The sequence below is a fragment of the Macaca thibetana genome, chromosome 17 (genome assembly GCF_024542745.1).
Source record: "Macaca thibetana thibetana isolate TM-01 chromosome 17, ASM2454274v1, whole genome shotgun sequence".
NCBI lineage: Eukaryota > Metazoa > Chordata > Mammalia > Primates > Cercopithecidae > Macaca > Macaca thibetana.
Window position 1 is genome coordinate 64,679,360 of NC_065594.1, and position 22,106 is coordinate 64,701,465.

At 32.3% G+C, this 22,106-nt stretch overlaps 1 long non-coding RNA gene across 1 annotated transcript; it reads right to left on the bottom strand.

The window, feature by feature from the left end:
* Window positions 1-829: 829 nt before the first annotated feature.
* On the bottom strand, window positions 830-17,018 carry LOC126940238 (uncharacterized). Its single transcript, XR_007720685.1, has 3 exons — window positions 16,901-17,018; window positions 3,667-3,721; window positions 830-911 (listed from the first exon to the last, which is right to left on the bottom strand). It is a non-coding gene; the product is annotated as an uncharacterized LOC126940238 (long non-coding RNA).
* Between the last annotated feature and the right edge of the window lie 5,088 nt (window positions 17,019-22,106).

Below are 22,106 nucleotides of genomic sequence, written 5' to 3' on the forward strand. Positions count from 1 at the left end.
TAGTTACTGAAATTTAGTAATTAGAAGAGCATCTGATCAGTTCTGCAAATAACTGTTATTAAAAAATACTTTCATATCAAAGTTAGGAATTAAATTAATTACTGAGATACATGCTTTAATTGCTATGTGAATGTATTCTGTCATTTTCTTTGTTCAGCTGTATGTCTATGGTTTGGTTTCTGATAAATATTCACATTTTAAATAAGATGACTGTGTCTATGAAAATTTTACATTATATTTTATTCTATGTATATGTAAAATATTAAAAGCAAAAGTAAAATTGGTTAAAAATAATAAAGTCTTCATAACTGTTATCTTCCCTATAAATATAACACTTGATACACCAATAAAATTGCATTGCACATATTACTATAGACATTACTTACTTTTTCAGTAAAAGCATATATATTTCTCTGCTTTCTCAATCAGTTTCATCCCACCTGACCCCATTACACACTGCAACAGACCTAAACATGAAGGGATAAAAAATTTGTGTTGATTTGGAAAACCTATATATCCACAAGGGGACAGAATAAGTGAGGTTTCTGCAGTTTTAAATATGTTTTCTTATTGAATTTGCACCTGCTTAAAACTCTGCCAAATTATGGTACACGGACTAGTTCTATTTTCCATTTTCTTTGTGAATTAAAAGTAAAATAAATGCTCAGTTGAGCCTAGACAACAGATGGTCTGCAATAGGTATAAACATATTGTGCCATATGTCTGAATGGCACTTTCAGGAAGTACTTGGCACTGCTAAAATATTTCACTTGCAATACCTATGAATACACATATAGTACTTCAATGAAACATAGAGTGACTGATTTACTCCTTACCATTTGTGAGATGTATAGCTTGGAAATAGATTGTGTACTCCATCAGGAAAACAGCCAAGTTTCACTGAAGGACCCCTGATGAGACAGAGATAAGTAAAGCCAATATACAAAGATAAGTGTATGGAAAATTTTGTCATTGGATAGACCATAAATAAATATGCACAAATGAAGCTTGCTGTGGTTTCCAAACTGCCTCTGGGGTAGCTAGATATCTTGAGAAGAAATCTGATTGTACCTGAAGCTCTTTATACTTTTCTCCACTGTCATTGTCCTCCTTTCTATCCCATTCCCAGACACTTTTTATTCGTTATTGCAAAGTGGAGAAATAAGGACACTTTATAATTCACAATTTAAACACTTTAACAGAGCAAAAATTCTTGCATTTTAGAAATATTACCTTGCAGCCAGGCGCGGTGGCTCACGCCTGTAATTCCAGCACTTTGGGAGGCCGAGGGAGATCACTTAAGGCCAGGAGTTTGAGAACAGCCTGGACAACATGGTTGAAATCCCGCCTCTACTGAAGATACAAAAATTAACTGGGCACAGTGATATGTGCCTGAAATCCCAGCTACTTGGGAGGCTGAGCCAGGAGAATCACTTGAGCTCTGGAGGTGGAGGTTGCAGTGAGCTGAGATCATGCACTGCACTCCAGCCTGGGTGACAGAGAGAGTGTCTCAAAAAAAAAAAAAAAAAAAAGAAGAGAGAAAAAAAATTTTCTTTTACTCATATGTCATATTACAACAGCCTATAATTGGTCCAGGTTTTTAACTTTGTATCTGGCAAGACACAGGTGCTGTGCATATACTTTTTCAGATTCATATAGCTCACCTGTATATGCGTGTTTAATTTTGTTCTTTTAGAGGATAAATGGAAGTGTAGATAGGGGTTTCTTCATTTTTTTTGTACTTTTCCTCTCAATGAGCTTAAACCAATTAAGTAGCTTCAGATGTCACCTCTATGCAATTATCACACATCTAAGCTGCAGATTGAATCTCCAACAAACAGGTAAAATGTATGCATGATTGTTGCTTCAGCACATCTTACTAAACCAATGAAACAACACCACTCGTTTTACTACCATGGGACCCCCATCAGACTTATTCCAATTTAGGCTTCCACGGAATAGATTCTGGATTCAGTATGTGCAGAAATCACGAGTAAAACTTCCATCATCTTTGTCACTTAACCACTTTTCCAACTGTCCTGTTCAATTTATGGCTATTCCTTCTGATTTTATTTTACTGGCTCTCTAATATTCATATTATTTTGTACTCCCACCATCCTAATTTAGGGTATTTCCATCTCTTTCTACTCTGGAATATTGAAATAACTAAATGACTTCCTTAACATTTAGTGATGTTTTTTACAGCCTATTGTTTTTGATCATTTAGATTTTAATTGTTTCAAAATGGTATAAATATAACATATTTATTGATTTAAAATATAACATGATTTAAAATATAAGAAAATGTACAGTGAATCATTATTGTTTATTTTTTCAGGCATTTTAATCATACTTGGTAGAACTAAGTAGAATCAAGTTACAACTATGTATTATGTAACTATCTTAATTAAATTATGATTATATTGTAGATATTTTTACACTATGTAATATGTTTAGAGTATGAGGTGTACATTCTTTAGTGGCAAAAATATTGAACATATATTAATACAGCCCTAGTTTACCTATTTTTTTTTTATAAAAGTGCTTGATCAGTGGAGCTTCTGGACATTGGTAAAGAAATCCTATTAGACAACTCATTCTACAGGTAAAACCTATACATTCCTGTAAACAAAAAGGTATCTAAATGTACCAAAAAAAAAAAAAAAAAACCAAAAGCACTTAGATATTGGTAAATGGAAGAAAAGATGGAATTGAGCAGTATTACTTCCAAATTTATTTCTTAAAGTTTGATCCCAGTCTTCTCATCAGAGACAGAATAACACTAAGAACCCACAAGCTTAAATTCTTCAAAAACAGAAGACAGAGTTTGCTCGGCCAGAGTCACTGACAGCGAGAGGAAAAAAAAATTATTGGATAGGGTAGCATTCAGAAGGAATAGAACCAGATCTGTTTGTAAACTTTGCAAGAGTTTGTGAGCGATCCCTAAATTTTGAAGTTTTGTGGTATACCTCAACCCCAGTACCATAGATAAGGCCGGAAAGAATGAACTGATATTTGAGCTTTTGTCAACACAGCAGAGATAAAGCTGCATCTCAGGTAAATTGAATGTTTGTTTAACAACAAAATCAATATTTATAGAAAGTGCATACATGCCAGAACCCAGGGATTCCATCAAATATCAATCCCTCATTATGTCCAAGATGGAAGTTAAAATTAGTCAGCAACGGAAGACAAAGAAAAATACGACTATCCAGAAAATAGGAAAACCAATAAAGACAGAATTTAGATGACCCAGTCAGAAAATTACAGCACAGTAATAGAAATTTTACAAAGAATCCAACTGCAATTTTGGAATTTAAAAAATGCAATATGTGGAAGGAAAAAAGCCAGAATTCTTCACTGAATGAATGTAATAAGAATGGAGATAACAGAACAGAGTTTCAGTGAATTTAGCGTAAGATCAATAGAAATAATGTTTTTCCTAAAAAAACAGAGAGAAAAAAGTATTTTGAAAAGTTAAGTAAATTCTTCTGAAGTAAACACAAGACAATATATAATGGACAGATTTTTTTCTCCTCAAAATTTGTATGTTGAATCTCTGACCCCCAATGTAACTGTAATTGGGAATAGAGGCTTTAAGAAGTAATTAAGATTAAATGATGTCAAAAGGGCAGAGAACTAATCTATTAGGACTGGTGTACTTACAAGAAGAGGATGAATTAGCAGATCTCTTTCTCTCTGTCTGTCTCTCTCTTCTTCCCTGCACACACAGAGGAAAGGCCATGTGAATACACCATTAGAACAGGTACGTGCCCAAGAGAGGAAGAAAAGCTGCACCAGAAAACAACTCTTCTGATTCCTTGACCCTGAACTTCCAGCCTCCAGAACCATGAGAAAATAAAATTCTGTTATTTAAACCATGCAGTCTGTGTTTTCAATTATGTCAGCCCAATTAGACAAATAAAGAATGCAATTTTTTTATTTCAATAGTTTTTGGGGTACAGGTGGTTTTTGTTACATGAGTAAGTTCTTAAGGGGTGATTTCTGAGATTTTGGCACCTGTCACCTGAGCAGTGTACACTGTACTCAACATGTAGTATTTTATCCCTCACCTCCTCCTACCCTTCCCCTCAGTCTCCAAAGTCAGTTATATCATTCTTATGCATTTACATACTCATAGCTTAGCTCCCACTTAAGAGAACATATGATATTTTGCTTTCCATTCCTGAGTTACTTCATATAGAATACTTTTATTTAAAAGTTTAGCAAATAAACAATTAGAATCCAAGAATTTGAGAATAAAATGTGTCAGTAAAATTATCTGAAGAAATAACATCAGAAATTTCCTTGAGATGAAAGCAGGAATTCACTGATTGAAGAAGCTCAGCAAACCCAAGTCTAACTAAAAAGAGGGTACCCCATTATCACACTGCCAAAACCAACAATAAAAAAAAATCATCAAAGCAACCAGAAAAGAATAACATTACTAACGGGGAAACAGAAATCAAGATTACCAACTTCTCATCATCTTAAAATATGGAGACTGAACAACAGTAAAACAATATGTTCAAACTGTTGACTAGATAAACAAACAAAACTTGCCAACCAACAATTCTATATTTAGCAAAAAAATTATTCAAGACCAATGTGAATAAACACATTTTTATATTTGTAAATAAATGAATACTAAAATAATTCATCTTCAGCATACCTGTATTATAGGAAATGCTATATAGGAAATGCTAAAGGCAGCTTTTCCGTATGATTTGAAATAAATCCAATGGAACCACATAACTTCAGGGAAAAAAAAATCAACAGGAAAAACAACATCAGAGAAAAATGTGAATAAAGAGACTAATATATGTATATTATATATATTTTATAATATAAAAAACATTTAAATGAAAAACATAATTTTGCACTGTAAGAATTATTAAATAGATTTAATACATATGAAAACAAAATGATTAGGGAGGAATAAATTAGATTTAATACATATGAAAACAAAATGATTAGGGAGGAAGAAATTTGACCTATAGTTTTGTAATTTTTCTACATTTTTTATGTTGTGAACAATGTTATCTTCAAATTGACTCTGAAAATGTACTTGAGTGTAGTGTAATCCTTAGAGAAAATTAATGTAAATAAATATAGCTAAAAACCAATAAACAAATTAAGATTCTAAAAAGCATTCAATTAATGAAAAAGAAGTCAGGAGAGTAGCAAAGGGAAGAAAATGTATAGGAACAAAGAAATCTAAAATATAACTTGGTAGGTAGATATATATTCCAATATAATAACAAATATATGAAATGTCGATAAACTAAGAGCTCCAAATCAAAGAGTCAGAAAACAGCAAAATAGAATGATTAAACTATATTTTATTTGGAATATACACAATTTAAATATACGGAAATAAATAAGTTGAAAGCATATGGATGAAAATTGAAATACTATGCAAACAGTAAACATATAAAAGTCATATTGGTTACATTCATATTAGTTTAAGTAGAATTGAAACAGGGTGTTACAAAAGATAAAGAAAGAAAGTTTATTATATTAGAAGTGGCAATTAATCAAGACTAGATAAAATTGTGAATGTGTAAAAATCAAATAACAGACCTTCAGAAGTTAAAGAAAAACTGATATACTGAAAAGAAAGATACACTACAATTTACAGTTGATGATTTCACCAGTTTTCCTTTAGTAATTAATAAAACATATAGATACAGAATCAATAATGATACAGAAGTCGTGATCAACATTCAATCAAATGGACGTACATGACACTTGTAGACACAACAAACAACAACAACAACAACAAATTAAGAGCCCTTGCTGCACACTGCCAAAGACTCACACCCTGAGTCTTCCCATTATCTAGACATCAAACAGTTCCTAATACACTTCAAATGGTTGAAATAATTAAGAGTATATTCTTCGGTCAAAATCAAACTTAATTTAAAATATATTTGAGAAATTCCAGGATAATCTTAAATATAATTAAAAATTTTGGAGAAATTAACAAAAAGTAAAAGTAAGCCTTAAATGTGAATAGCTTATGCCTGATACAGAGGAAAGTATATAAAAGACCCAGGTTGTTTTTTAATTATTATTGATAATTGAGAAGTCATACAACTTCATGTGATTTTGGCAAAAATATTGGAAGTTTAAAATGTGTGAGATGTCATATTGACTAAAAAAAGGGAATACACAATTCTGTTTCCTTTAATTTGCAAAAGTTGCAAATCAGGAGCTAGGTTATGTGGAGAAGCTATATGGCCATGTGCAGTTCCAGAAACTAATGATCTAGTCCCACAGAGCAAAATAACCAAAACTAATCCTTACAAAGTGTTAGATTAATCTAATGTGTGAAAGATCTCAACAACTTTTCCAACTTAAGTATCCACCTTTCAAGCCAATCTAAATGATAGATTTATCAAAGATTGTGAAAATATTCTTCAGATGTGTAACCATAAGATTGTGTAGAAGAATAAAGCAGAAAACGTACAATTTAAGTAATTTTAGACACCAAATAACAAGATACATAATGAAAGCTGCTTTATCAGCCCTTGTTAAGCAAAATTTCTTTCAATATAATATAATGAAATAAAATTCACTAAGAAAGCCTTAACAATCTGATTCCAATTAATAAGAAAGCAGTATAGCTCTTAAGGTTGATGTCAGTTTGATTTTCAGAGCTGATGATTTATTATCATCAATACAAATACGTTCCTAATTTAATATTATGATATTGATGTAAGCAAACTTTCTTGTACTGACATTTATCATTGCTATTGCAGAAATTAATCATAAATTTGTTTGCTTCATTTTTAAGTATTCATAATCCTTCTGCAAATGTGTCATTCTGTAAATGTAATACAAGAAAAAAAGTTTTGGGAATTTAATTTAATTTTATTTCACTAGAGATGATAGTGTACAATGTGGTAAATGGCATTTAAAAAATAACAGCTCAGAAAAAAGGGAAAATATTAAGACAAGGTTACAAATAACATGAACATGAAGATAAATTATATGAACAAACACACATACTTCACACACGCATATGTGTGTAGATGAAAATATTAGTGAAATAGTTTTGTTAGTTTACTACAAATTATTTCCCAGATAATTTTAATTTGTATAATCTATGAAAAGTGGAGAGATATCCCCCAAGTTAGATGTAACTCATAAAATATCCCAATTTTAAAAAGAAACAGTAGAATTATAAGTAAAAGAAGAAAATAAACATAAACCAGACAGGATGAATAAATGGATAGATGGATGAACAGATGAATGGATGGATGAAGAAACAGAGATACACAAATAATGAAAACAAGTTAGCAAAGTATATTTATAATGCTTCCCATTCAATGTTTCTGAAACATTGAAATTATCTATTTTGATCAAGTAAAGTTACTTATTGCGGATAAGTTAAAATTAATTTTTTTCCCATACCTAATTATCCCAATGATATTTCTTTCAAATGTCCATATGATCCAATTCACTTGACATGCCCCAAGCAAAATCTAATTAATTTTAATTAATTTTATTTTTGTCTCTTCCAATTCCTTATTTTATTATATTATTTATATTATTTCGTTTTAGGGGTTTCTTCTTTAAAAATGTCTTACTATATGTGTTAGTGAAACATTTCTTTCATGAGCCTTACTAGCCCATGACACAGGTTCCAGGTGCATGGCCTGTTGTAAACACTATAAGAAAAATCTTATTTGCTTCGATAAAAGTGACATTTTTAGAGTATTAAACTAAACTTTCCAGAAGACCTAACTCAAATATCTACTTGCACTGAGGTACTGAGTAAAATTTCCTTGTCCTCATTTCCCTCATTATGCATTTAGAAGGTTGGTATAGATCTCGAATTCTAACTAAAGCTACCAGTAAATCTATATGCATAACTGATAAAGCAGACCCCCCCTCTCTGTATATAGATAGTAGGAATACTTTTTGCTAGAAAAATAAAGACTATTTCAACTTTTGTTAAAAGGAAGATTTCAGCATGCATGTCTTAATCATTACAATATTTGTGATGAAGTGTTGATTAGTGTAATAACATACCGGTTTTAACCTAACAGTAAATTTTAGTAAATATTTTTCTTCAAAAACTTTTTTGTAATTACTTTCTTCTTGTGAGTACATTTATATTATAGGTTTTCTTAAATAAATAACATGGTTTTAATGGTTGACAGTGGTAATACGGTAGTGGTATTATTTTTGCATTATGTACAAGTTTGCTTATGAGAGACACAAGTAGGATAGACTTCAGGGGAGATGATTTTATAGCTTAAAAACATCATCAAAAATCCAGCTTCTTTTACTCTTTGCATGGCCAGCCACAGTGTACATTGGTGTCTGGCTTCTTATTTATTTACAACATGTTGCCATCAAGACCTGGGGCAGGATGACACTTCACACTTACTCAGCAAAACTGGGAGTTTGTGTTCTTGTGAATTTCTTATAAGAGTTAAAAATGTTCTGTTCTCAGAATCCATCTTCAGACTTCGCCTGTTCCTTAACTGGTTGAAATTTTGTCTTAGGTGTACAATTCCCAAGTAATTATAATTGTTTTAGGGCAACCAGTGTGTAATATGTAAATGTGAAAGGGTCAATCAAAATGTTTTCTATATAAGCCATTACAAAATATTGCTGCTAATTATGTTAGTTCCTCTTTCTAGCTAAAGCAGACATATAGCTATTCCCTGTCTTGGTTTCTTTTATAATGTCTAGAGCTTTGGTTGCTGCAGATAAACAACATCCCTTAATTTACCTTGGAAAACAATTCTGACATATTTTTGAAAGATAAATATATCATTATTTTCCAAAAGATCTTGTTATAATATTATCTGTTTCTTTATGTGACATGTTTAGGGCATTACTGTAAATTTACTTTCAGCTCTAAAATTCTTACTCTCTAAACATATTCTGGTTGTCTTCTGGCTTTGTTTTGGATATAGAAAAATCACATTTCTTATGGACATGTAAGATCACTATTAATCAGAATACAGAGGTGTTTTTCACTAGCCTATGTTTTTTAAATATCTGCATTTAAAATTTTATTTGTTATCTACTATGCCAAAGTGACTGGGAGAGCCAGACAAGAAAATCTTTAAGTGTGATAACACACATATAATTTTTTCATACAGTAGTTAATACATGTGCACAGATAAATATACTAAAACTTGAAAGAAAAACACTAAAACTTAAGTACTTTTATAGAAACAATAGAATAGTACAGTTTTATATTGTACCGGATGATTGCCTCAGATATTTCTAACTTGTGAAAATGTTTTGCCCTTTATAAATAACTCATACTTGTTTTTTAAATTTTAACCCTATAAATTGGTGATTTCTTTTAGGTTTTGTCATTTTCTATGTTTTTATATGTATAAAATAATTTTCATATTGATAAGGTGAATGAACAGACTTTGCACACATTGACTGATGGACTTAACTGTTGCATTCTGATTTATGTAGTCCAGTAATTGATTTTCTTGTTGAATATGGCAGTATTTATTTATGGGCTTATTTGTCTAATTATGTTGATAAAGTCTGCAATATCTTTAGTTCAGTGACAGAGAATATGAAAGATCTATATTGTGAATTCAGTGATAGAGAATATGCATATCTATATGATCTGTTGTAGATAAACATCGCTGAACCCTCAAGTGGAATAGTGGCATTCATGTGCAGGATAGTCTCCATGCACTTTCTGTGTGCAACTGAACCACCTTTGAGTTTATGAAAAAATAGCAGGATAGATGAGTGAAGCAAGGCAGACTTAATCATATTTTGATAAAATACTTACTTTTATTAATAGGTATATTTTTCAGCTTTCTAAGTGAGATTTGTGATAGTTGAGAGGACCCTCTTCTCATAAGGTACTAACAAAGGATGAATATGCTCATTTTCTACCTATAGAATTGATCATAAAAGCACGTGGCCTTGAACGTCTAAACAAAAATACCATTATTCCCAGGACTTAGAAAGGTCGATAAAAAGCAAAGATGATAATTTGTGATTCTATCTATCTATCTATCTATCTATCTATCTATCTATCTATCTATCTATCTATCCTTTCTCTCTCTCTCATACATATATGAGATATATATTTTATATATGTGTATATATATATGATATGAGAGTGGGGCAGGGAAGTGCTGGGTAGAGAAGGTGGGGTCCCCAACAAGGGCTCCACCCTTGGGGCCTGTGATCCTTGGACCTAAATGAGGAGAGGCATTTCTGTTTTCTGGCCCAAAAAGTTGCCTTTTGGCCCTCCCTGTCCCCCATCCTGTGCCCAGATACCCTGAGAGACCTTAGCGGGGACACACAAGTGGCTGGATGTTGAGTGGAGCAGAAGAACACGCCAACAGACACTAGGAGACACTGGCAGGCCATCTACGGTGGAATGCTGCAGACACAGATGGAAATTTGACTGGTGGGGGTCGGAGGAGGGTCTGGCCACTGGGTGGCCGGACTCCAGGGGAAGACCATCTTTCCACTCCATCTTCCTCCTGGCTCCCCATCCACCTCCTGAGAGCTACTTCCACCACTCGATACAATCTTGCAATCATTCTCCAAGCAAAAGTGTGATCCAATATTTCTGGTACACTAGGGCAAGGACCTGGGATACAGAAAGCCATCTGTCCATGCAATAAGGCAGAGGGTCTAACTGAGCTGATTAACACAAGCTACCTACAGACACCAAAACTGACCGAGCACACTGTAACATGCCCACTGGGGCTTCAAGAGCTGTAAAAACTCAACCCTAGACACTGCCTTGGGGTCGGAGCCCAAAAAATTATCCCCACGACCTGCCCATCTGCATGCTACCCTGAAGGGTTTAAGCAGCAGGTCACCAAAGAAGCAAACCACAACCCTGTTGCATGCCCTGCGAGGAGAATAAGGGAACTCCTCCCATTTCATATATATCTGTCTACATCTGCATCTCTATTTCTATGTGTACCTCCCATCTTTTTGTCTGTCTGTTGTCTATGATCTATCTATTTGTACTTATATTATTTTCATGTTGAAAGTAGTTTGCAGACATGATGACCCATTAGTCTGGATAAGTTAATGTCTACTATTTATGAAAAAAGGCATCAAATATTACAACTAGGAAATTAACTTGGAAATAATACTAATGATGACCTGCAGACCCTATTTAAATTTCACCAGTTGTTTCAATCCTGTCCTTCATAGTAAAGGGATCCAATATAACATTGCACATTACATTTATTTATAAACTCTTTTGACTCATTCACTCGAGACTAGTATTTTAGTCTTTCCATTATTATCATGACTTTGACTGATATTTCATCACGATTTCATTCCATTTAGCACTTGTAGCAAGAATATCACAGATATGATGTGTGTTCTCCTTCCACTTTATCAGCTGATGTAGGATAGCAATTTGCCCTATTATGGATGATGTTCACTTTGATCAATAAATTTCGGTGATATATTCTAGGTGTCCTCACTGTTAATTTATTCATTGTCTTTTTTCAAATTAAAAGTATTTTGTGGAGAGATACTCTGTGACTACATAAAAATTCTGCTCTTCACATTTTCACCCATTGCTTCGGGCATCCATAGATACCTTTCCATATCAGTTGTTGCTACATAGGTTACCAAACTGTGATTTTCTAATTTCATAGTGCCTATATCTTTACTACTTGGCATGGAAAAGGATTTTTTTTTCTTCTCTCATGTCCTTTGGCATATGTCTCTCATTCTTTGACAATTTGATTATTTTCTGACAGAATAATATTTCAGGCTTCTCTTATTTCTTATTTGGCCATTTCTCCACATAATCTGTATTTCTTATGGTAGAAAAAATATTTAGAAATGCAAGATCTGAGCACTAGATTTTCTCATTGTTACTAGGTTGTTACTACTTCCAGATTTTCTTAGTGGACAGACCAAGGAGGTATATTACACACACACACATACGTGCACACACACACATTAGTATATTTCTGTCTGCACTTATCTACATATATTGAAAACCATTACTTCACACCAGTAGCTCCTACTTTATTCCAGAACCATATAGTCCATTTGTCTCTGATTCTTTATTTGTAACTCCCTTCTCTGACAATGAGAAACTTTACCTGTGTTTTTTTTCCAAGTATTTATATTTTTGCTCAATCCTCCCCTACCTGCCAACCCTGCCAGGCTATTTCTTCACCCAGCTCTAACAGTCCGGCTGTCCTTTACTTTACTGCATTTCTTGTTCCGTTACAAACATTGCTGGGCTCTTGACTGTTGCTTCGTGGCTATGATTCAGAAAGCCATCTTCAAAAACAGAGGAAGGCGAAGGGCTGTAATGTCTTTGCCTCCCTTTATGTTTTTCTCTTTGTAGCTATTATTTTTGATATGATTCTTAAAGTTTGCCTCATCTTTATTGTGTTGGTCTTAGTTTTATGGAGAAATACTAGAAAAATTGCTAGCAAAATAGGAAAGTTCAATCTCTAACAAGGCATAAACAATGTTGTAGGAAATTGAAACATATTCATTTACTTCTTCAGTGAACATATGTATATATATTATAGATATATTTACATAAAATTTATGTACATAATATAAAATATATGGTGACCTATAAGTGTATATGTATGTGTATATGTATATCTTACTATATAGCTTAGATTTATATGTATATACTATATATGTACACACACACAGAAAGATAAGAAAAAGAGATAGAGGCGTTCAAAGAGAGACAAAGAGATCAACAGAGACATACAGACCATCTTCTATTTACCAGGAACTAAGACATAAAATGACACATAACTTCCTTAAAATCAAGTAGCTAAAGAAAATTGCATTTAGATATCAATGTCATTGCCATACTTTTAACTACTATCTTATAATAATTGGTAGTTTATATATTTATCTTGTCATAACAAAATTAATTCTTAATTGCTTTAAAACTTCACATAAAATTAATTCACTACTCAAAATTTATTTCATTTATTATGTCCTTAGTCAAAAAGGAGACCAAAATAGGGATAGAATACTGTCTACTGTTGAGACAAAGTAAAATAATAGTGATAATGATAATCATCATGATAATAACAATTAAAATAAAAAACTTCAACTAAACAGATTGTCTATGTATAATTGAATTGACCAGACTCCTCTTGAGAAGAAAGCTACTGAGTATCTTTGTGTAGGAACACACATAAAAATAACTTATTGCCTTTCTGATTGTTCATTTCCTTTTTGAATAGGCAGAAAATTATTATCAATATAGAACTCTGTCTTTGAAGGTAATTTTAATCACCAATCACACATATAGTTTGTAAATTACCCTGAAGTACAATTCCGCAGTACATAAGAATTTAATAGACTTACTAAGACAGGTCCTTAGTGTCAGATAAAATACGATACTTTCAGATGAAATTACTTTTCAGGCCATAGTTGAGGAAAGGCTAAGCAATTTCCTACAAACAGTTATTATTGACCACTCTGATGGTAGCATGTGCTAAAAAGAAATTTATTAGTCTATTTTAAGCCTATGGATTTTCAGTGTATAGTCTAACACCATCCCTATATCTGATTTCTATTAAGCTAGGAGATGAACAGATTGAATATTTTCAGAGACCATTAAATAGGCATTTAGATTTTGTTGTTAATTCAGACTTGACATACTGCAATACTAATACTACAAAAGGTGACTTGTTTAGAATGCTTACTGCAGTTTTTTATGTGTTGTTTTTAATTTTGGGAGGATTCTGTTTTTCCTGTTATCAGTGTGATATAATTATGTATCTCCCATGTTAATGAAATGATTACGATGATGCCACAAAGTAACTAGATACTATAGTCTATTTTTTTCATAAAACTTTGAAATTTGCAGATTGGAAGACTGAACAGTGAATGATATTTAGTCACTGTTTATGTAAGTCATATTTTACAATTGTAGCTTTTATTTGCAAGGTACATAATAAAAATGTAATAATAACCAGCAATAATTTTGTCAAATTGATGAGTAACACATGTTTATTGTTTTCAATGTGCAAGAACTTTTCTACTCCTTTTGATAACTATTCTGTCTATTGTATAATAAAAGCAATCTCAAATACACAGGTGGTAAATAACTCATGCAAGGTCAAAAACTAAATTTAGAGAGGTGGAATTACAAAATAATAGGTCATCATGATTAAACATTACTCAACATAGAGTTATTCAGCATTGAGTAAGTAAATGTATATTTTTTATATAATGTAGTTACTATTGCTCAAGATAATGCTTTTTATTTATGTTCCTGTTCTATACAGAAATTACATTTCTAAAACCTTATTCTCATCAACTATCAGTATTAGTTACCTATTGCTATGAAAAATTAACACAAACTTAGTGGCTTATATAATGCAAATTTATTTATATTATCTTTCAAATTTATCTTATGGTCTGGAGGACAAAACTTTTCAATGGTTTTCACTGGAATAAAATCTGGGGCTGTGTTCCCTTGAGAGGGTGCACTAGAAAGTCTATTCCCTTGTGTTTTCTGGCTTCTAGAGATGACCTGTATTCCTTGGTTCCTGGGCCCTTTCTCAGTCTTCAGTCACATAAGTAGGACCCTGCTTCCATGGTCACATCTCCTTCTCTGACTCTGACTTTTCTGCTTCTTTCTTATCTGAACACTTGGGATTATACTGGGTGCACCTGGATAATCCAGGATCATCTCTGCATCTCAGGATCCTTAATTTATATGCAAAGTTCTACATTTTCAATAAAGGGAGGGAAACAAGTGAACACATTTTGATATGTGGACACAGAGTATAAGATACAAATATCTAGGATAGATTTGATATACTTTCTAAATGTTCACAGATTATAAGTTTGTTCTTTGAAAACATGAGTCAAGCAAATAAATGATAAAATGCTTATTTTTTTCTTAAAAGACGGAAAGTAGCTTTATTCTCATAGAATTTTGTTTATTCCTATAGAATTTAGAAATAAGATCTTCCTTCTAAAGAAGATTGAAGATTTTGAGAATCCCCACAATACGTGCCAAATCACTTAAAGAACACAGGATGTCTTCCTGACAAGAATCAGTCTTATTAAATGAATGCATGTTATTTAACGAAGAACATGCTAATAGGAGAGGAAGATGTTGAAGGATAATTAAGTGTAAAATATATAAAATAAGTACTGCATATTATGGTATGTGTCCGTCTCCACTCAGGGAGGTAAAATGGCAGATGATTTCACTATTTCTGGTATTAAGTGTCTCTCTATTGAGATGAGTTCTTACAGCTGATCCACACAAAGAGCTTTCTAATGAAATCTGATTCCAAGGAGTGAATAACTTAGGTGAGATTATTCTGTACCGCATAGTTATCACATTGTTCATTGTAAATATTTAAATTTGAATTCTAATTTATAGAATATAGAATAAATATAAATCTAGTTTATGTGATGGCATGTCAAGCATAAGTTATAAATGATACAGCTATTCTCAATATATCAGGAAATTAAAGTCTTTAAGCCTCCAACCTTAGGGCTAGACTTTAAAAATTGGTGAATTCATGACCATAAAAGTCACTTCGAAGATGTAAAAAATTACATCTAGGAGATGAATTCTCCTGACATCATCTTTATTTCACTAGATATGTATTGTCAAAAGTCTATAATCTTTACCTTTACAATGACAACAAATGAGAAAATACTGCTCATATTAACAATAGGTAATCTCTGATTTTCTGTTGTATTTACTGAGTATTAATATTTGTTAGTTGACATATATTACTGATACTTAATATCATTTGTTAATATCCATTAATCAATCATTATCCATTCATTAATCATTAGAATACATACATAGATGCACATGTTTGAATAAAAATGACCAAGGGAAGTAATATTTTCGTTTTAGGCCATTTCTCAGGAGAAAGACATATTCCTCTTTTGAGACATACAAAAAAAAATTTGCAAATTTAGATTGACCAGGCATGGCGACCCAGGACTTTGGGAGGCCTAGGCAGGGGCATCACTTGAGGTCAAGAGTTCGAAACCCCATCGCTACTAAAAATACAAAAGTTAGCTGGGTGTGGTGGTGCACATCTGTAATCCCAGCTACTCAGGAGGCTGAGGCAGGAGAATTGCTTGAACTAAGTAAGTAGAGGTTGCAGTGAACCAAGATCACGCCACTGCACTCCAGCCTGGGCAACAGAGGGGACTCCGTCTCAACAACAACAACAATAATAAATTTAGATAAATCTCTTATTGTCTTCAAATGTTCAAAATTCACCTAAGTCTTTAATTTTAGCTTATATATAAATTTAAAACATTTATTTTAAAGTCTTCTGGGTTAATGTAAATATAAGGCGGATATATTGATATGAAAGTCTTTAATGTACTGTCAGCGGCATTTGGCTTCACAGGTAGGTCTCATTGATGCTTTGGAATTATCAAATTAGGAATAGGATTCCTTTTGAAACTTCTACTATATGTCCTAGAATTAAAGACCTGAAAACTTCAAATTGCCTTTAGACAACTATAGTACTTATCAGGTTCCACTCTACTAGGCTATTTTAGGAAGATGTGGTCTATAGCTAACACTTCAGATCTGAACTTCTATGCATAATTTATTTGACAACAAAGATTTTGATGTTTTATCAATTATATCTCCATCTTTTAGGATTTACCTCAGGTAAAAGTCAATGCACAGGACAAAGAATAGCTAACTGAGGCACACGAACGTATGCATGCTTTAGCAGCATTTGTCAAAAGGACTTAGCATGCAACCTATGGAGAACATTTTTGTCTGGCTGGCTCCCAGTCCCTTCTTACTCATTGAACTTCATATCAGTCTTTCTCCTTGATTGCTGGCGTTACCTTTTATATCCCAACTCAAAATACTACTGGAGTTTGGATATGCTATTCGCTGTAGCTCAGCCCTACAGCTTACCTGGATCCTGCTACTAAGTTGTTGATAAAGCTGGATGCTGATCGTATTCAAGTACTACAGGTACTAGAAAACAAGCAAACCCAATATATTAGTTTGTCTGCAGAGATAGCATTTTGAGATACTAAAGCAATGTGATATAATAATACTGTAATATTTGTGCATTATAGATGTTTGTTTTTGAAGTGCAATAAAAATTTTAACACAAAAGATATTCAGTGGCAGTAATGTTAATTTTAATATTTTCACATGTAAAATAAAAAGCATTATAAACAATGATTTATATATTCCAAATAAAAATTCTTATAAAATAAATGACTTTAAACCTTTATACAGTTTGACATTTGGTGAAAAGATGTAAAGATATTTGACCTATACTTCTGTAGTAGCACTGATGTTCACTGATTCCTGTATATTGTTTTTCACTTAATATACAGGAATTATTAAAACATGTTTAATTAGAAGATTTTATGACATCCAAGAATGATGGAGATATTAATTATTTTGGTGTCATTGAGTAACATATTATATGCTGGTCATACTCATCAGATTATTTAATATTTACAAAGTAATGCAAAATGAAGCTGAAGAAAACATATTAAAATGACACATTTTAAATTAATTATCTATGATAACTCATTTGTGATATTTTATTTCCATCAGAATGTAACAATATAATCATGACATTCAGGAACACTGATGTATTGTCACTAAAGCCTAACCTACATTTAGAGAAATAGTTATTTTTAAAATACTTCTAAAATCTGTACAAACTTGGCAATTTGAAAAAAATTAGTAAACCATTTTGAGGAAACAAAAACTCCAAAAAAAAAAAAAAAATTACAATGGTCTTCAAAAAAATTCACAGTACTTAAAGAGGTTATAATTTTGAAAACACTTAGAATATTTGAGAAAGTCATTGAAAGAAGACAAAAGAATTCTCAACATCTACTCCATCAAGAGTCAATAAAGCACTAGGAAATCCGGCTTTATTGTAGTCCGTTTCCCACTAACAAAGCAATTTGTAGGCTGGAAATGATTTGTAGTGCATTGGCTGCCTAAACAAATTGCAGAGGCAATAATCCAAGGTTCACATTTGAAGATATTGGCACTTTTTCTGAAGTTAAATGCAGTGAAGCCTATTACATTTGTGTCTTATTAACCAGCTTCAAATAGGGCTATGAAGCACTTTGTTCTCACTTTACAGAAAGCCCTAGAGACATTATTTTGCTGCTAAAAGATTTGTCTATTCCACATTGTTTGGTAAATTTCCATTTTCTACAATGAATAATATAAGTAGGATTTTAAAATGAAAGAAAGCAATTGCATAGTGCTTTTTTCCCCCTAATCAGACAATGAGAAATGGCTCAAAACCTAAATGTTACATGCCTATACCCCCTGTGGAGATTTGAGGATTTAAAGTGGACAATTGGGATTAAAATTAGAACTGAACTAATTTTAGATAATGAATTTGCTTTTAATATTGGTAAACAAATTTTAAAAATGAAGTAGACAGTATTATTCCTGTGGTTGTCTGTACAATGATGTAGAAATAATAATACCTTTAGAATTTTGCAATTTTAAAGGGTGAATTTAATTGATTCTTGTAAATCAAGATTACAAAGCACTCATTTTATTGCCCACTAAACATAAAACCTCACTGCAAAGCTTGCTATTAATTCCTAGGAAAACTAAAGAAATAACTTAGATGTCATAAACTGAAGTTTAGAAAGCAAAACCTTCCTTTTATTAGTTGTTTTAGGTTTCATGCAGGAACCTGTAATGTGTTACAGGTATCGTAGTAAGTTTTCTTGCTACAGAGACATATTGATGTATTCAGGAGATGAATTTTGAGATCAGAATTACCTGGCAGAAACTTCAAATCCAACATCTTCTTGAATATAACATATAAAAACTTTTCACTTTTTCTGAATCTCAGAAATTCTTATGGGATAAATAATCCTAGCGTTTGCTTTAGAGAGCTACTGAGAGAGTTGAGATATAAAGTATTACATTTGATGCTACATTGTAACTTATCTGCACGGAAGGTATTCAGGGACATCTTTTTCTCTTTCTGTGGACTATGTTGAGTCGTAACCAGTGCTGTTTCCAAAGCATCTCAGATTTGGGAGCCATCCTGTATGCATTTTTCTATCCCTAATAATAATGTAGACATTTTCATTAATTATATACATTGAATGAACAAGTAAAATGGATACATTGAATGAATGAGTGTTTAAAATGAAAGGCACTTAGATCTTTATAATAAAATACAAAAGATCTTAGAAGTAATTGGTGTAGTAATTATTACACTTATCTTTGCCTCCCATTAATCCTTCTAACAATAACAAAAAAAATACAACTGGTATCTGATACGACAAAAAGTGCATTTTGTGTTGAATATGTTTGTATTTCTATAGGCATCCAAATAATGCTTACTAACTTTTCAAAAAATGCTGATATCCATTCTACACTATTTATTTGTTCCAAAAACATGAAGACAGCTAAGCCAAGTTCTCCTCATTTAGCAGCTGAAGCTTTTATGATCAAGATAATTTAATTCCCTTTCCTTTATTCAGACAGGTAATTAATGGCAGAGCCAGAGACTGGTCCCCAGCCTCTTGGAATGTAATCCTTCATTGCATTATTCTTTAGAGTACTCTACTTCCCTATTTGGAGCATTCTTCTCAGTAAGAGCACATACAAAGATGAAGAATGAATGGATTTGGGTGCACTGATTGTCAAAGCTTCAGTGAATAACCCATGTGTTCAAAGCTTTCAGAACTGTTCTGGTGAATGAATATTCTCTGAAAGTTAATGACATGTTATTTTGTTTCCTTATAAATTATCAAAATGCCAGCATACAACACTTAAGAGCTTAGACACAAAGGCATTATGTAGACACAGCTATAATAAGACAACACAATTTTAACTGAGGGGGCTTAGTGTGCCCAGTTTAAAAAAGAAATACAGAGAAAAAGTAGTGTTGTTGAGTTTTTGTTTTTAAAATTCTAGATATTATGAAAGCAAAAAAGAAACAATGTAAGAAAAACATAAAAAATAAAATTACTACGAACTTTATAAGTAAAAGATGTTTCAGAGACCAAATGGCAAAAAAAATAAAGTAAAAATGAAACTTCGATAGAATTTGCATTATTTATTGCATAATAAAAAGGCAAAATAATAGTTATGTATTCAAAGAGTTTGCCATTTAGAGGTGAGAATAAATATGTGATAGTCTTTAACATATTTGTCAGAGATTGCTATGTGTTTGGTAATGATATGAAGTGTTTTGTAAACGTTACAGCCTTTAATCATTACAACAAATAAGTAGCTGTCATTATTTTCAGAGAATCTGACAAATAGAGAGGTCAAGTAAGTTGTCCAGGTACCCTAGATAATCTCTCACTTTGGTAAGGTTCAAAGTGGTTGGTTTGACTTCTGAGTAGTAGTGTCTAATCATTTATGCTCAACTGCCTCTGAACCACTATGCTATCCTCTGGTAAGCTACAAAGCAATCATGATAGAAACTATGATATAACACAAACACAAATAAAATAATAAAGGGATGCAGGAAAGCATCAGCTCTTTCCAACTGGCCATAGTGATAGCTGAACAAAACTAGTGGAACTTATAATTGGCTTAGAAAATCCACAGGTAGGAAAGAGCGAGAGAAAACAAATCTTGTATGAACAAATGCACAAGGAAAAATTATTCATAAAATGCCTCCATCTACATGGTAGCGACAGAAATATCTTACTAAACATTATTTTCTAAACTTAACATTTAGATATATTACTTGCTATTTTTTCTATAACCTACATGATTCAATATAACTACCAAAGTATTCCTTTATATACTCATCACAGACATTGAGACTTATATGTTCCAAGCTTCATTCCTAAGTGAGTAGGAAACAGAAATCAAGGATGCAATTCTTACAAACATAAAGTTTAAAGTTTTGTGGGGGATTCAGACAAATAAAACTGTACATGCAATTTATATGTGATTTGGTAGTAGTCGAGGATTTTTGAAAGTTTAGAAGAATCAAAACAAATGCAACAAAGGATCAGGAAAATATTTCTGGAGAAAAAGATCCTGAAGCAAATACTGAAAGAAAACTAGGAGTAAGAAAGTAAACTTTTTCTAAATTTCAACTTTAATTTTAGATATAGGGGTACATGTGCAGATTTGTTACATGGGAATATTGTCTGGTGCTGAGGTTTGGCGTATGGATCTTCTTAGTGAGCATAGTACCCAATAGGGTACTAACCTACACCCCCTCCCTCCCACCTCTAGTAGACCACTGTATCTATTATTATCATGTTTATGTCCACATGTGCTCAAAATTTAACTCCCACTTATAAGTGAGAGATGTAGTATTTGCTTTTCTGCTCCTGTGTTAGTTCACTTAGGATTATGGTCTCCAACTGCACCTATGTTGCTGCAAAAAACATTATTTCATTATTTTCTATGGCTGCATAGTATATTGTTTATCAAATTTTCTTTATCTAATCTACCACTGATAAGGATCTGGGTTGATTCCAAGTCTTTGATATTGCGAATAGTGCAGCAATGAACATACAAGTGCATTTGTCTTTTTGGTAGAATGATTTATTTTCTTTTGAGTATATATTCAGTAATAAGATTGTTGGCTCGAATGATAGTTGTTTCAAGTTCTTTGAGAAATCTCCAGCCTGATGGCTGCAGTAGTTAATTTACATTACCAACAACAGATTATAAGGTTTCTCCTTTCTCCACAGCTTTGCCAGGATATGCTGATTTTTTGACTTTTTAATATTAGCCACTCTGAATGGTGTGAGATAGTATCTCATTGTGGTTTTGATTTGCATCTCTGATAATTAGCGGTGCTGAAAATATTTTCATATGTTTGTTGGCCACTTGTATGTCTTTTTCTGAGAAGTGTCTGTTCATGTCACTTGTCCATTTTTTAATGGGGTTATTTGATTTTACTTGTCAAGTGGTTTAAGTTTTTTATAGATTCTGGGTATTAGACATGTACTGGACGCAGAGTTTGTGAATATCTTCTCCCATCCTGTAGATTTTCTGTTTACTCTGTTGATAGTTTCTTTTCCTCAGCAGTTCTTTAGTTTAATTACATTCCACTTTTCTACTTTAGTTTTGATTGCAAATGCTTTTGGGTACTTAGCCAAAATTTCTTTGCCAAGGCTAATTCATGTGGTTTGAC